Raw genomic sequence first — 16703 nt, 5'->3', positions numbered from 1 at the left:
AAACATCTTGATATTTCCTCAAGTTGTTAAAATCTTGTCTCCTTAGGACCAAGGCTCTGATACCAAATTTTGAAACTGGGGTGAATTAATATAATCATTGATCTCAACTTTTTATTTTAGACCACGCTTCTCACTATCTATAGGCTATAATTTAACTAGTCATGATTAAACAAAAAAATACATAACATGAAGATAGCAACACACAACACAATATTTATCTTTTCGAAACCTAGCTAGGGTAAAAACCATGGTATGTGAGTCGATCCTTACAAAGCTTGCACTCTTCTAAAGTGTGCCTATTCAAAAGTTTATCCCTATTAGAAGATCACAATGACACTATAAGGTACCACCCTATTAGGGAATTCTGATAAGACATGTTAAAGTCTTACCTTATTAGGAGCAACCCGGTTAAAGGATTTTAAAACATAATTTAATGTGTTACCCTATTAAGGGATTTGTACAAAGAACCTGTTAGGGTCCACCCTCGATGGGATTTACTATTGTAAAGATTAGTAAACAATAGGAAATGATCTAACAATTTATCTATTGAACTTAGCTTGAAATAGATCTTTCTTCATCTCCCTTGACCAAATTGGGACTAAGCTCTACCTTATCATGGCTTTGCAACTTCAAACTTTGATCACTTATGTGCTTGGCTCTCCTTTCTTATGTACACGATACATCTTATTCTTCCTGGGTGTGCTTTCCTCTCTTCAACACAATCAATCCTTGAATATGACCTTTCTCTGATCACTCTTCTTCACACTATGAAATTCCAATTTAGCTTGACTCTTCTGGCTTTCTTGCAATATGTTTGGAAATCTAACCTTCACTCCTGTAAATCTATTTGCTTTTATACTTTACTCTTTCTTTGCTTGGAATACTTCAACGATGAATTCAAAATTTGAATTCTCACCCTATTACTAGTTGAGCTTCCCATCAGAGTAAAGTATTTTCCTTGTCAGGTATGGCATGCTCATACATGAGTCATGTGTGTCATAAGTTCTCAATGACTTGATATTTTTGGAAAGAATTCAAATTTGATTATTTTGATTTCTCCTCAATCCATTCCCCTATCACCATTAAATGCAACATTGAGTGTATTCTTACCCTCAACAAGACTAGATAGTCATGAGTTTCTTGCTTTATGTTCATCTTGCTGACCTAGCTAATTCATCTTATTGTTTTGTTTGCTTTTCTTTCTTCTTTATGTACTTTTGATTACATGGACTTCATTTAGTGTATTTTATCTAATTGGAGCACCTTTTTCATCACCTCTAATGGGCTTCTACACCTTCTCCACTCTGATTACCTTTGTGAATTAGAGTCACACATCAATGTGCTTTGTCGGTTATGCCTTTGTATCAATCTTGTTTCCTTTTTATGTGTTTTCACTAGTGAAAAAACCTTTGATTACTAAGTCTATCGGTATGTCTATTGGTCAGTCTTCAAGACACTTAGGCCAACACATACAACATTTGATCACTAAGACAAATTTTTATTCTAATAAAGCTTGCATATGTTGTTATGTGGAGCCTAATTAGACTTAAAGGTTAAAGGTTAATTTTTCTTACTCCATTCAATACAATTTCCTCCAGATTTGTCTATAGGGTTTAGGGCAGTGCCCCTTGCATGTTCCTAAGGCAATGCCTCAATAGCACTATTTAAAAGGTGTTAAGAGCTACTTTTCCATTGGATAGATTATTCTAGCCCTAATCTTTTAAATGGTAAAAATCTTATATAAAATGACTTAGGGTTAGAGATTTTATTATGTATGATGAAATTGTAGCTTCTTGTAGCGGTATTGAGTTGTAAGGGATTGCAGATTGTAATCAAGTTATAATCACTAGAAAAAAAGAATGTGGACTCACTGTTTGGTAGGTGTAGCCCAAGAATTGGGTGAACTGCATTAAATCTTTGTTTCTTGTGTTCTGTAATGTGTTTATTATTTATTTATAATATTAGTTATATTTTACATATAACTATTATTTCTATCTCGTTAACCCTAACATCATAGTCTTCCAAGACATCAAATAATGAGTATCTAAACTCTAAAAAGGGATATAAATATAATATCATAGGAAAATATTATTGTATTGTAAATATTTTGTAATAAATATCTCAATGAATATTTATTTTGATCTTAGAAAAAGTAAAAAATTACATAGTTATTGACTAGTCAAAGCTTTTATTTTATTTATTTTCGATAGGTAATTGGCCAAAGCCTAGATTATTTAATGTTCATTATTATTATTGTTAAGATTAATTATTATTATTATGTGTTAATCTTGAGTATATTTGAACTCAAGACCTCCCCAATGAGAGGCTCACAATTTACTGATGCTTTGTAGGCTCTTGCCTCTTTGACTAGTCAAAGTTGTTAGGGTGTATGTAATAGGATTTTGATGTGTCAGTTAGGAGTGATTTGTAATAATCATTTATTTGTTTCATGTTAAAGTGTAGCTTCAATTGAAGTGAAGTACACATTATATTGAGTATATGTACTCATGGTTCTACTTGAACATTTGTTTTAGATGTCTTATATTCTTGATAAGAATTATAAATATACATATACATATATATACATGCATGTTTACATCTATGTATTATACATATATGTATATATACATACATGTACACATATATATACATATGTATGTGTGTGTGTGTGTGTGTGTGTGTGTGTACATGTATGTATATATACATATATTTTTATTTATTTATTTATTTATAAATAATATTGGTAAACTAATTGGGCTCTTATAATAAGATGAGACGATCTGAGTATGTTTCTATATACATACATGTATATACATATATGTGTGTGTGTGTGTGTGTATTCATAAATAATATTCAGGAACTAATTAGGCTCTTATAATAAGATGAAATGATCTAAATATGTTTATTATTTTACCAAATGGTTATTGTTTCATCTGAATAAAGAATATGGTCAAAGGTTATGTCCACATAGGGCCATGACCCTACGTGGTCATTGGCCACGTAGAGTCATGTCTCTATGGGGACATGATGCCTTGCATATTTAATATGGAGTATGTTAACTTAGACTGATATCAATAAAAATGGTAATACTCGGTCTCACTACGATCTCTCCTTCCAAGCAAACAAAGATGCTAATCAATCATAAGTTGTCCATTATCTATTATAATGTTTTGTTATGAAGATCTACATAGAAAGATCAACACAACACATACAATCAAATTTAGTACGTCAGACATCAATTGGTAAGTAATTCTGAAATAAATTTTGAGTTAATACTATGCCAATATGTCATAACATTTATTGTATCTATTAGAGATCCTATTCATTTACATGGTATCATATCTTGTAATGCCTCGTTTGGAGATCCTTGGAACAAAAGGATAAAATATGCAATGAATAATTTTTTTCTTAAGATAAGTTACTTAACAACAGCAAAAGTAACTAGGTGCAATAATGATACACTAGGACAAGGTGATGAGAATAGGGAACATGGCAAGACTCACATGTTCACCTACACCAATAGAAGTCTTACAATTACTTCCAAAGATCTCCAAGCTCAAAACCACAATTCAGAAACCAAGACCACATGACTCATGAGAATATACCAAGGGGATATTCACATTCAATCCCAAGGTAAAAGCTCCTAGCATACTTAGACATACAAGTCCATATCCACAATCAAACCATAATCATGTTTTGCAAGTAGAGACCGACAATGGTCAAGAAAAAGATGAGGGCTCAAAGTTACCACCACTTATCTATTAAACACCATTTTGAAAGATAAATGCTAATTCCTAAAATTTGGCTAAGTCTAAAAAACTGAAGCCCTAAAATTTGGCTAAGTTTGAATTTTTGAAGCTCTGAAATTTACTAGATTCTTTATCTTATCTCAAAGAGGTTTGGAACCTATCTCAAATGAATCATCGCACATACTAATATATTTTAAATGATATATTTTAAACCCCATACAAATATCTATTGAACTAGGAAGGAGTGCAACCCTAAAGGGTACTCAAAACACCAATCAACTTATAACTGAAATGTCTAGAGATACCTGATATTTGCTTGAGCAGGTTTTTGCAAGAAAACCAGGCAACACTTTAATGTAGCCAAGCGACATGTCTTACTATAGTCAGGTGATACTTTTCACTATAGCCATGCGATACTTCTTAGTATTGTCCTTAGTATTGCCATGTGATACTTCACTAGTATCGTACAATATTTTACACTACTCTGGTGCAATACTTTCTAGTATCATACAAGCTTTCTCCTTAAGGCATGAGATACTCTTCTAGTATTGTCCATTGTTGAACCACTATCACCCAAGATTGAAAAGAAATAACTCGATGAATGATCAGAAGGGAAAAAGAGTTAGAACCTCCACACCAGGGAATACCGGATCTACTATAATCAAGGCTTGGACACTCGAACACATGAAATACAAATCACCATGCAACATGAAGTAGAATAAAACTATCTATCTAATCTATAATAGCAATATGAAGGGACATGCGAAAAGAAACATTGCAATGTACATACATGGTTCATAAACCAAACATCATATGAAGGAAAACATAAACAACAAAGCACCAACACAACTAAAACTTGTGCATGGTTCCTCCCAACCATAATAGCATCATGAGACCTCAAAGGCCCTAGCCATTGCCTATGTGTCACATCCAAAACTGCCAACTAGATAATCAAAGTGCTATTATGAGGACATCACTACTAAAATGTAATAACATCATAGAATAGGAAATCTAACATGCTAATCCAATAAGTAATAGATACTCCAACTAAGCAAATAACATCATCTAATCATATGCTAAACATCATAATAAGGGAATGCTTCAAATAAACTAACATAATCTAAACATGATATCCAAACATTCCAATGAAAGCATACTCTACAACCTGAAGTATCAAGTGAAACATCCAACAATGGTCGCACTAGGACAATAGACTGTCTCTATACGTTGGTCCCACATAGTGGTATAGGTAGCTACACCTCCCAACCATTTGAAACCCATAGGTCCACTCCCAATATGATGATGGAGATAATGATCCAACCATAAACAAAAAAAAATAAAACGTCCATGGCTAACACTCACGCTAGACAATAATGATGATTGAAACCTAGATCATAAGATAATGCAAGTACTACAGGTCCTGTTCAGACACTCAATGGGTTACTATGTAGGGGCTAACATCATGGAGAGTTTCTTGGCATTGGAAAGCCCAAGCTTGGAATTGTGTGGACTCAACTTCTCAATGAAAGGCTCTCACGCTGAAGCATTTTATTATCTTAAGTTTTATTACCACCTAGTGTTTTATTTAGTTATCACCTACTTAAAACTTCCTCTTCCAACTCTCTGGGCAATGGTCACCAGCCTACGAGATAGAAGCCCCTTCCATATTCTACCCTACCCAACCCCAAATGATAAAAACTCCACCAAAGTACCAATGGGAGATCGGGCCTCATAAGTCATTTGATAATATACATGTACGTACTCGTGTGTGGAACACCACCATAACAAAGATTATAACACAAGGACTAGATGATAACTCAATGCAGAATAACACTTAACTGAAAATAGACTCGGGAGGATGGATTCTACATGAATCCCAAGAAATAATAAAACCATACATCATGAATTCACTCAACCGACCTCATTTTAGGAGTATGTATTCTACATGAATCCCAATGATGCAACAAGACCAAACATCATGAACTCACTCAATTGACCTCAATCTGGGAGCATGGATTCTACATGTTGGAATTCTTTTAGAATAACTAGTGGGGGGAATCAGTTATTCAAGGTCCAAATGTACAAATACAACTTTTCACAATTTGGTGAACCATAAAACATTCTTAACCATGAATGCATTCATTGTGTGTAAAATAAAACTGATATGTTATTGTCAAATCAACTTGCACAAATATAAAGCATGAAACACAACATATCCATCAACACATTTGACACAATGATGTAACGTGGAAACCCAGTTTGGGAAAAACCACCAGTAACATGCTACTCCTTTTTCACTCTTTTGAAGTGATGCCCTGTTAAAGGTCAACCCTGTTAAAGGTTATAATACACACTATTAAATGTGACCCGGTTAAGGGATTTCAATCACCCTATCAAAAGTGAGCCTTGTTAGAGGACTTTAGGCCATTCACTTGGAATGCCACCTGGTTAAAGGATTTTACAATGACTGTTAAGTCAACCTTACTCCAAAGGATTTACCCTAGGCTGATACAATTGTTAGAAAGTAACAACACAACTTTGATCTGATATAGCTTACAACCTTACTTGTAGATTACATATCACTATTCAGTCCTCAATTATGCTTGGCTTCCAATCTTTGCAACTCTGACATCTTATTCACCCTTCAAGAATTCATCCTCTTTAGGTCTTCTTGCTTAGTATGCCATTGTAGACTTCTTACTTGGGTCACTTGATGAAGCAAAACCTCTTTCCTTCTCTTTATCAGAATTTTGCATCAAAACTCTCTAACCGTTTGTTTCATTACTAGACATTCCTACATATAGGAAATTAAAACACTTTTCCCACTCATTATCCATCACAAAAATTAGGGTTTTCAATGGATTAGGTAGGATACATTGTATCTACCCCATATCTTATCTTCTCTAGAAGCTTCTTTTGAAATCCATTTGAATTTACCTCCAAAATGGTTTACATAAGATTTTGTGCCACTAGCTCATCAATCTTATCTTCCTCTTGATTCACAAGTTTCATGAAAACAAACTTGTTATCTTTTATGTGACGAATCTTCGATCTTTGTCATAATGCAACAGCTTGGCATTATCAATCTTCTGATGCTTGGCACATACTGTGTTACTCAACATCTACTATAAAATCACTTGACATCAACTAGATTTTATTGGCACTCGGCATCAACTAAAAATTACTCAACTTCTACTAACTTGCTCGACATCTACTAACTTTCTTGACATCCACTAGAATTTGCTTTCACTCAACTCCAATTGACTTTTTGCTTGGCTTGTACTATCTTTGCTCGACACCTACTATCCACTTGGTCAAGCTTGGCAAATGAACTTTGTTTAACTTTATTCTTTTGAACTTTCTAAGTGTCGCCAATCATTTTGTAACCTCAAGTAAACCATCAATACATTATGTTATCACTATCTTAACTAATTCTTGCACTTCAATATATAATCATAACTCAAACTTTCCTCTAGGTACTTTTGTTACATCTTGTTGATCAAATCCTCCTCATCAATCAACTAAGTGATAGTGCTTGAAATATATAAGTAATTGTCTTACCAACATGTAGCAGGTTTGACATCAGTGACAAAACAATGATTGAAACACACAGTCTTCTTCAACAATTTTTCTACTCAAATAATCTTTTCAATCATATATCAAAAATCTCCCTCTTTGCCATTTATGGCAAACCAAACTGATCAACCAGTCAAGCAAAATGATGAACATCTTGTTCCATCAACCTAACTAGGTTAAAATAGTAAGACAATACCAAAAAGAGAACTTGTATTTGAAATTTCTCCCTCTATCAATAGCTCCCTCTTTCAATTAGGTTGCAAAATATATCTCCCTCTAAGTTCCTTCTTTATCTAATTCTCCTCTTTCATGGATTAGCAGAATATTAGAATATCTCCCTCTTTTTGTTATGATCCTTCCACTGATTGCTTTCTAGTTTCTCCCTCTTTCTTTCTTTTAATCTTCTGATCTTCTGATGGTGTACTCTCTCCATTATTCCTCTTGCACTTGATCTAGTTAATGTACTTTCTTCCTCTTTGACAATAATTCCAAAGACATACACTCAACATTTGGCATCTTTGATATATGCAGATATAGACTTTTGTAGGTTCTTCAATTTTCTCCCTCTATCACCTTGCTTGTGACTGATTTGTAATTCCAGTTCTGTGATTACTTTAGGCAATTCCTAAAGTGAGATCCACTACATCAATTTGTATGAAATGAATGTCATATTGTTTGATGTAGGGTACTTCCTCTATCTTTTACATAGCCATTGATAGGGGTATCACCCCTAGTTTACCTCTCAAATACTCATAAGCATCCTTAGTAATGCTTTTGTGAAGATATCATCAATTTGCTCCTTTGTGTTAATATATTCCATCTTTACCTCTTTATCTTGAACCAATTCCCTTACATAATGATACTTGATTGCAATGTACTTTGTCTTTGTATGCATTACAGGATTCTTTGATACATTGATAACACTTGTATTATCACAATAAAGAGTCACTAGTTCTGTGATTTCTTCCTTCATTCCCTTAACTAGCTGTTTGATCCATACAATGTTTGTGCAATTAATAGCAACAACAACATACTCCACTTCAGTAGTAGATTGGGAAGTACAACTCTGCTTCTTGCTAGTCCATATAACAAGTCTTTTGCCCAAGAAGAATGCTCCTCCACTAGTGCTCTTTCTATCATCAATATTTCCTGCCCAATTAGCATCAGTGTGGGCTTTTAGTTCAAACTTTTCATTCTTCTTATAGTATAAACCAAATTCTTTTGTTCCTTTCAAGTATCTCATTATCCTCTTCACAGCCATCAAGTGATTCTCTTTGGGATTAGCAAAGAATCTTTCAACTATCCCCACAACTAATGCAATATCATGTCTATTGTGCACTACATATTGCAATTTGCTAATCATGGATTTTTATAATGTTTGATTTACCTCAGTTGAATCATCATTCTTTGATAGCTTGAATGCTATCACCATAGGTGTACTTACTGGTTTTGAATCCTCTAGTCCAAATGTCTTCAATATGTCTTTGACATATTTTGACTAAGTGATATATACACCATATTTCATCTGATAAACTTGTAATCCCACAAAGAATTTGATCTCACCAAACATTATTATTTTAAATTCCCTTTTCATCCGATTTGCAAAATCTTTACACAAAGCATCTTGTCCTCCAAATATGATATCATCAACAAATATTTCAAATAACAGTATACCTTTTTCTTTATCTGTCTTCATGTACAAATTGTTGTTATCATCTGTCCTTTCAAATCCAATCTTAACAAGATAAGTATGAAGTCTCTCATACCATGCTCTTGGTACTTGTTTCAATCCATATAGGGCTTTGTGCAGTCTATATACCATGTTCTTATTATTTTTATCAACAAAACCTTCTGGTTGTTCTATGTAGACTTCTTCTTCTAATATGCCATTCATAAATGCAAACTTGACATCCATTTGATAAACTTTGAAACCTTTGTATGCAGCATAAGCAAGCACAATTCTTACTCTTCCATTCTTGCAACGAGGGCAAATGTTTCACCATAGTCAATTCCTTCTTCTTGTGCATACCCTTTACAAAGTATTCTTGCTTTGTTTCTTGTCACTTCACCATTCTCATCTAACTTGTTTTTGAATACCCATTTTGTACCAATCACATTCTTGTCTTTTGGTCTAGGAACTAGACTCCAAGTCTTGTTCTTTTCTATCTGTTGAATTTCTTCTTCCATAGCCTCATACCAGTCATCATCTTCTAATGCATCTCTCATTGTCGTAGGTTCCTTCATGCTTAGCAAGCATGTTTCAGTTCTCAATCTATTTCTTGTCATTGGTCTTGCATCTTTGTCTCCAATGATTTGATCTGTAGGGTGGTGTCTTTTGATATATTTGGACAGTCTAGGCTTAGTTCTTATGGCTGTATTCTGTCTTTCAGATTTAGTATCACTATGTACATGTCTATCAGGCATTTCATCATCTCTTTCATGTGTACTAATCTTAGAGTCAGATTGTGCATTTTCCTCATTCTGCAACTCAACATTTGAATGCAACTAGACATTCACAGGTTGCGACTCAACAATTATTGAGACTTTTTGTTGACTTGCAGCATGATTTATAGCATCTTCTTTAGTAGACATTCCATCATAATAGTATATAAATGATTTGTATTCTTCTAGTTCTTTTTTAGATTTAGCCTCATGTACTTCTATAAACTCATTAAAATTCACATTTGCACTTTCCACAATTTTGTTAGTGTTAGTATTTAAACACTTGTAAGCTTTACTTCTTGTGGAGTAACCAAGGAATATACCTTCTTCACTTTTTGCATCAAACTTTCCACTCCAAACATCTTTAAAAATATAGCATTTGCTTCCAAATACCTTAAAGTATTTCACATTAGGTGGATATCCATACCATAGTTCAAAAGGTGTTGAATGAGTACCTTTCATGACTTGCACATGGTTCAAGGTGTATACAATAGTACTTACAGCTTCTCTCTATTGTTTTAGAGCAACATTCTTCTCCATCATGAGTGTTTTGGCATAGTCCATTATAGACCTATTTCTTCTTTCAACAATTCCATTTTGTGGAGGGGTCATAGGTGCAGATGTCTGTCTCTTGATTCCTCTATCATTATAGAACATCTCAAACTCATTTGAAGTGAATTCACCTCCTCTATCTAATCTCAAGCATTTTAGACTCTTACCTGTTTCTTTTTCCACTCTTGCCAAGTACCATTTAAATATCTGAAAAGCATCTTATTTTTGTTTTAGAAACATGAGTGTCATCATCCTAGAGTAATCATCAACAAAAAACATTATATACTTATCTTCTCTTTAGCTTTGCACTTCAATAGGTCCACACAAGTCAGTATGAACAATTTCAAGTATTTCCTTAGAGGTATAGGCTTTGCTTTTAAAGCTTGACTTTGTCATCTTGCCTAGCTGACATTGTTTGCACATTATGTTTTCTAGTTTCTTCAACTTAGGCAAACCTCTAACTCTTTCCATGTTGCTGATACTAATCAAATTATCAAAATTTATGTTACATAATCTCTTGTGCCAAAGCCATACATCATCAAATTTTGCAATAAGACAAGTAGCATCTTCTATATCCAGATAGAATAGATTACTTCTAATTTGATCACTTTTTCCAATCAAGTTTCCATTTATGTCATATATCTTGGTTGATTTATTTTCAAACTCAACTTTGCATCTCAAATTATTCAATTGTGACACACTTAACAAGTTATAATTCAATCCTTCAACATAATAAGCATTGTCACATGAAAACTTCTCAGTGAGTTTGATAGACCCTTTTCCTTTTATCAAGAATGGTGCATTATTACCAAATCTTGCACTATTTCCATCATAACAGGTTAAGGTAATGAACTTACTTTTGTTTCCACTCATGTGATGTGAGCATCCACTGTCAATGATCTATTTATCATTCTTGTTCACATAATTCATAAGTGCAGTTGCCTCATCCTCATTAGATTCATCTTTCATTGCAACATATAACACTTCATCATCATTTTCTTCAGAGTCATGTTCATAAAAAATGTAGCATGACTTCTTTCCTTTGTCTCTGTAGTCTCTTCCATCATCTTCTCTTCTATTTTTATGCTTGTTTCCTTCTTTGTAGTTCTTCTTCTGTGTACATCTTGTTGCAATATGACCAACTTTATTGCAATTGAAATAAATGATAGGTAACTTACTTTTAAACTTTCATTTTTCCTCTATGAAATCTTCTAGCCAACAATGCTTCCAATTGTTCAATGTCTTCCTCATTTGTGTTGCTGTCATTGGATGCATACTTTGTCTTTCTTTTCTTCTTCTTCTACTTTACCTCCTTAGAATCCTCCAGTAACAATTTTGCTTTGAAAGTTGATTCAATACTCTCTAGTCTGTAGTTGTCAAAATTAGATAGCTCAAAAGCAATGAGTCTTCCTACCAGACCTTCAAGGGTTAGATCATTTCCTAGTATACATCCTAATTCTTGTATTGCACATACTCTAATGGCATACAAAGACAACAATGTTCTCAAGACTTTACTTAGCACAATATCATCATCTATTTTACTAGTAGCACCTTTTATTACACTAAAAACTTCTTTTACTCTAGCAACATATTGAGCAATATTTTCACCTTCTTCCATTCTCATGTCATCAAACTTACCTCTAAGGTTCTTTGACTTGGCTCTTTGAACATTTTTGTCTCCTCCATAGATGGTGTCTAGGGCATCCCACATCTACTTTGCATTTTAAAGGCATATGATATCATCAAATTTGACATAGCTTAGGGTAGAGGCAATCTCCAACATTGCTTGATCATGTTCTTTCTTTTTCTTCAAATCTTCAGCAGTTAGTGCTCTTATTGGATCAACTTGTTCTACTGCAATGCAAGATTGTGCATAATCTCCAAGTCCTCCAAGGTGTAGCTTCATTAAACTTTTCCATGCAAGAAATTTATCTCTGTTGAGCTTGGGTACCTCACTTTTTGACATCTTAATCTTTATGCTTCTAGTACCTTAAAACTAATCCTTTTAAGCAAATGGCTTTGATACCAATTGTTGGAATTCTTTTAGAATAATTGGGGGGGGGTGGGATAATCAGTTATTCAAGGTTTAGATGTACAAATAAAACTTTTCACAATTCAGTGAACCCATAAAACATTCTTAACCATGCATGCATTCATTATGTGTAAACTAAAACTGATCCGCTACTGTCAAATCGACTTGCAAAAATATAAAGCATGAAACACAACATATCCATCAACACATTTGACACAATTATTTAATGTGGAAAATCAATTTGGGAAAAACCACCAATAACATGCTACTCATTTTTCACTCTTATGAAATGATGCCGTGTTAAAGGCCAACCTTGTTAAAGGTTACAATACACACTACTAAATGTGACCCAGTTAAGGGATTTCAATCACCTTATCAAAAGTGAGCCTTGTTAGAGGAATTTAGGCCATTCACTTGTCATGCCACCCTATCAAAGGATTTTTCAATGACTGTTAAGTCAACCTTACTCCAAAGGATTTACTCTAGGTTGGTACAACTGTTAAAAAGTAACAATAGAGCTTTGATCTGATACAACTTACAACCTTACTTGTAGATTATAGATCACTATTCAATCCTCAATTCTACTTGGCTTCCAATCTTTGCAACTCTGATAGCTTGTTCACCCTTCAAGCATTCATCCTCTTTAAGCCTTCTTTCTTAGTACGCCATTGCAGACTTCTTACTTGGGTCACTTGATAAGGTAAAACCCCTTTCCTTCTCCTTATCAGATTTTCACATCAAAACTCTCTAACTCTTTTCTTCATGACCAAACATTCCTACATATAGGAAATTAGAACACTTTTCCCGCTCATTATCCATCACCAAAATTAGGGTTTTTGATGGATTAGGTAGGATACAATGTATCTACCCCATATCTTATCTTCTTTAGAAACTTCTCTTGAAATACATTTGAATTCACCTCCAAAATGGTTTACATAAGATTTTGTGCCACCAGCTCATCAATCTTATCTTCCTCCTAATTCACAAGTTTCAAGAAAATAAACTTGTCGATTTTTATTTGGTGACTCTTCGATCTTTGTCATAATGCAACAACTTGGCATTATCAATCTTCGATGCTCAACACATACTACATTACTCGTCATCTACTATAAAATCACTCAGCATCAACTAGATTTTACTGGCACTCGGCATCAACTGAAAATTACTCGACTTCTACTAACTTGCTCGACATCCACTATAATTTGCTATTACTCAGCTCCAAATGACTTTTTTCTTAGCTTGCACTATCTTTGCTCGACACCTACTATCCACTTGGTCAAGCTTGGCAAATAAAATTTGTTTAACTTTATTCTCCAAAACTTTCTAAGTGTAGCTAGTCATTTTGTAACCTCAAGTAGATCATCAATACATTATGTTATCACTGTTTTAGCTAATTCTTGCACTTCAATACATAATCATAACTCAACCTTTCCTCTAGGTAAGTTTGTTACATCTTGTTGATAAAATCCTCCTCATCAATCAAGTAAGTGATAGTGCTTGAAACATATAAGCAATTGTTTTACTAGCATGTAGCAGGTTTGACATCAGTGACAAAACAATGATTGAAACACACTGTCTTCTTCAACAATCTTTCTAGTCAAATGATCTTTTCAATCATATATCAACACTACATGAATCCCAATGATGCAACAAGACCAAACATCATGAACTCACTCAATCGGCTTAAATCCGAGAGTATCAATTCTACACAAATCTTAATATCCACAAAATAATAACAAGGGTCCAAAAGAAACCATAGCACTAGGTATAAAATCACTCAACCGAACACAACATTAGGAGTATGGATGTGACATGCATCCCAATGCAAACATAAAAGTGCAACAGTGGTATGACTGACATCCTATGGATAATCCAAATCCATGACCAACATCATGCCAAGAAAACCTAAGAAAATTGGGCAACATGCAAATCAAGAAGAAAAATCTCAAAACTCAAAAACTTTGAAATTAAAACCCATTTGGTCTTGGGGCACAAAAGCCAAAAATATCAAATAAAAATTGGGTTTGGAGTTTGTATGCAACAACGGCCAGCATAATGGTGCAAAACCCCAAACCCGCATCCCATAAAATAGGGAAATGCTCATACCCAACTAATCGGGTAGAGCTAGCATACAGAAATAGAGGGGAACACTAGTTCTCAGCCTCCTAACAAACAATTGCCAAAAATAGAAGTAGAAACAGAGCTAAAAAAATAAAATGAGAGAGCCCTACCTTGTAGCCAAAAGGTGCAAAATGAGAATCTGAACCATAAAAATAAAAGTCTCACAGAAGTAGCCAAAAATCATGGCAATCCAAAGTCTCCTTGAGCTGGATCCAACAAGACTAATCTTGTGATGATCCTACGCCTGTAGCTCCTATAGTGAACAAAATAGTAATTCCTCATGAAGATGATTTTGGGTTTTACTCTCAAATTTTCTAATTTGAAAGTGAGAATTGAGGAATTAAATTCCTTTTTGGATATTTATTTACTTTTCAAGTGAATAATCAATTAGGGTGAATAACTAGTCAACTTAGTTAAACCCCAAATCGACCCAAACAAAAATAGGTTATTCCAAGTAATTGGAATTCATCTATGGCAAAGCTAGCAAAAATTAAAATTAAATGAAATAAGACCCAAAGTTCTCTTAAACCAAAATCACAGAATTCCTTAACAACTTTCATGACAAATGTGAACCTCTAAATGCACATAAACACTTATTGGTCCAATCACATAATGCAAATGACTCTAGATTTACTAAATCACTAGAAGGTTTAATTTAAACAATTAAATAGGATATGTTGACCATACAGGGATGGCATTGGTAAATATGAATAGTTGAATCACTAACTCCATGTGCCACTGCCAGGGATATAAATCCTGTACACTAAACAACATGATCAAGTGCAATTGCATATAATAACATAGCCAAAGCAATAAATGCATTAAATAACCTAATTCAACCATTTATTTTATTATACTAAAATAACCTATCTACATTACTCACTTTCACATAAAGCATCACAAAGAAAGAATGAAATAAATAACAATAGCATTAAATCCACATCTAACATAATCAAAGATATGTCCAACTACAAGATAACTAGATATCATCATAAAACATACTGTCATCTCAAAAGAAGCATCACGATGCAAATATGATCAATTGAACAACATAGTAATCTAACATGGACAATTCATTTCTAATTATTTAAGCATGTAATAATGGTTGTTTAAATAACATGAAAAGACACTTAAAACACATAAGTGAACATAGTTAGATACATGATTAACCACTTCTACAGGAACCTAGTCCAGTGTAGCAGATAATAGCACATAATGTAATCTCTACACACATCTCAGACTAGTCATAGAACAACATCATGATACCACAATGATCCTAATAACCACTAGCACAAACCTCAGTGAAACCATCTAACACATCATAACCTCATAAATTAGCCATAAGCATGATCCAAGCAATTGATATAGTAACATAAATCCAATCACCTCAAGGGTGTAGACCACTCATGGTCCCAAACATGATCACTTCACACAGAAAGATCAACAAGGTTGCATCATCGGGATGACTTACAAAAATCAAATGGGAAAGGCACTACACATCCTGATAGAGAATCATATTTTTAGAATTAAAATTAAAATATCAGAATTATCAATATTAGATTTTTATCCTCAAATTCAAAATGGTTAATCATGTAAGATTAGAGGATAGACTTGAGGCAACTTCAAACTTTTCATCATGGAAAATTTGAGTTATGATCATACTATGAGAGATGAAATCAGAAGAATACATAGAATCAAATAAACCAATACCATAAAATGATCTAGATAAAACAACATGGAAGAGGCACAATAACAAAGCCATGAAAATTATTATAGACTTTGTGAAATATCATATTCTTCCCTCCATATCCAGTCTTAAAACTATTTTTGAAATGTTTTCCACTATAAAGAATTCTTTCAAAATTAATAACACAAGCAGATTGCTAACATTGAAGCAAGATCTACTACATGTCAAGATGAATAATGGAGAAACTATTACATCCTATTTTCTAAGAATCTTAGAATTGAAAGATCAACTTGTGACCATTGGACATGAAGTAGATGACAAAGAAATTAGCATTATAGCCCTAAAAGGACTATCACTATCTTGGGAGACATTTATTTGTGGACTAAGTTCTCGACCAGAACTTCCTAAGTTTGAACTACTGATGAAAAATGAATGAACTCAAGAAGAGTCAAGATTAATTACAAGAGGAATCATTTCAAATAAAGAGGGATAATTTCAAGCTCTTCAAATCAGTGCCAATAATAAGGGAAAAAGAAAGGGAATT

The sequence above is a fragment of the Cupressus sempervirens genome, chromosome 6 (assembly GCF_028749045.1).
Source record: "Cupressus sempervirens isolate cs-2001-9-10 chromosome 6, ASM2874904v1, whole genome shotgun sequence".
NCBI classification, from domain to species: Eukaryota; Viridiplantae; Streptophyta; class Pinopsida; order Cupressales; family Cupressaceae; genus Cupressus; species Cupressus sempervirens.
The sequence above is the reverse complement of the archived record's forward strand: the minus strand, read 5'-3'. Positions refer to the sequence as shown.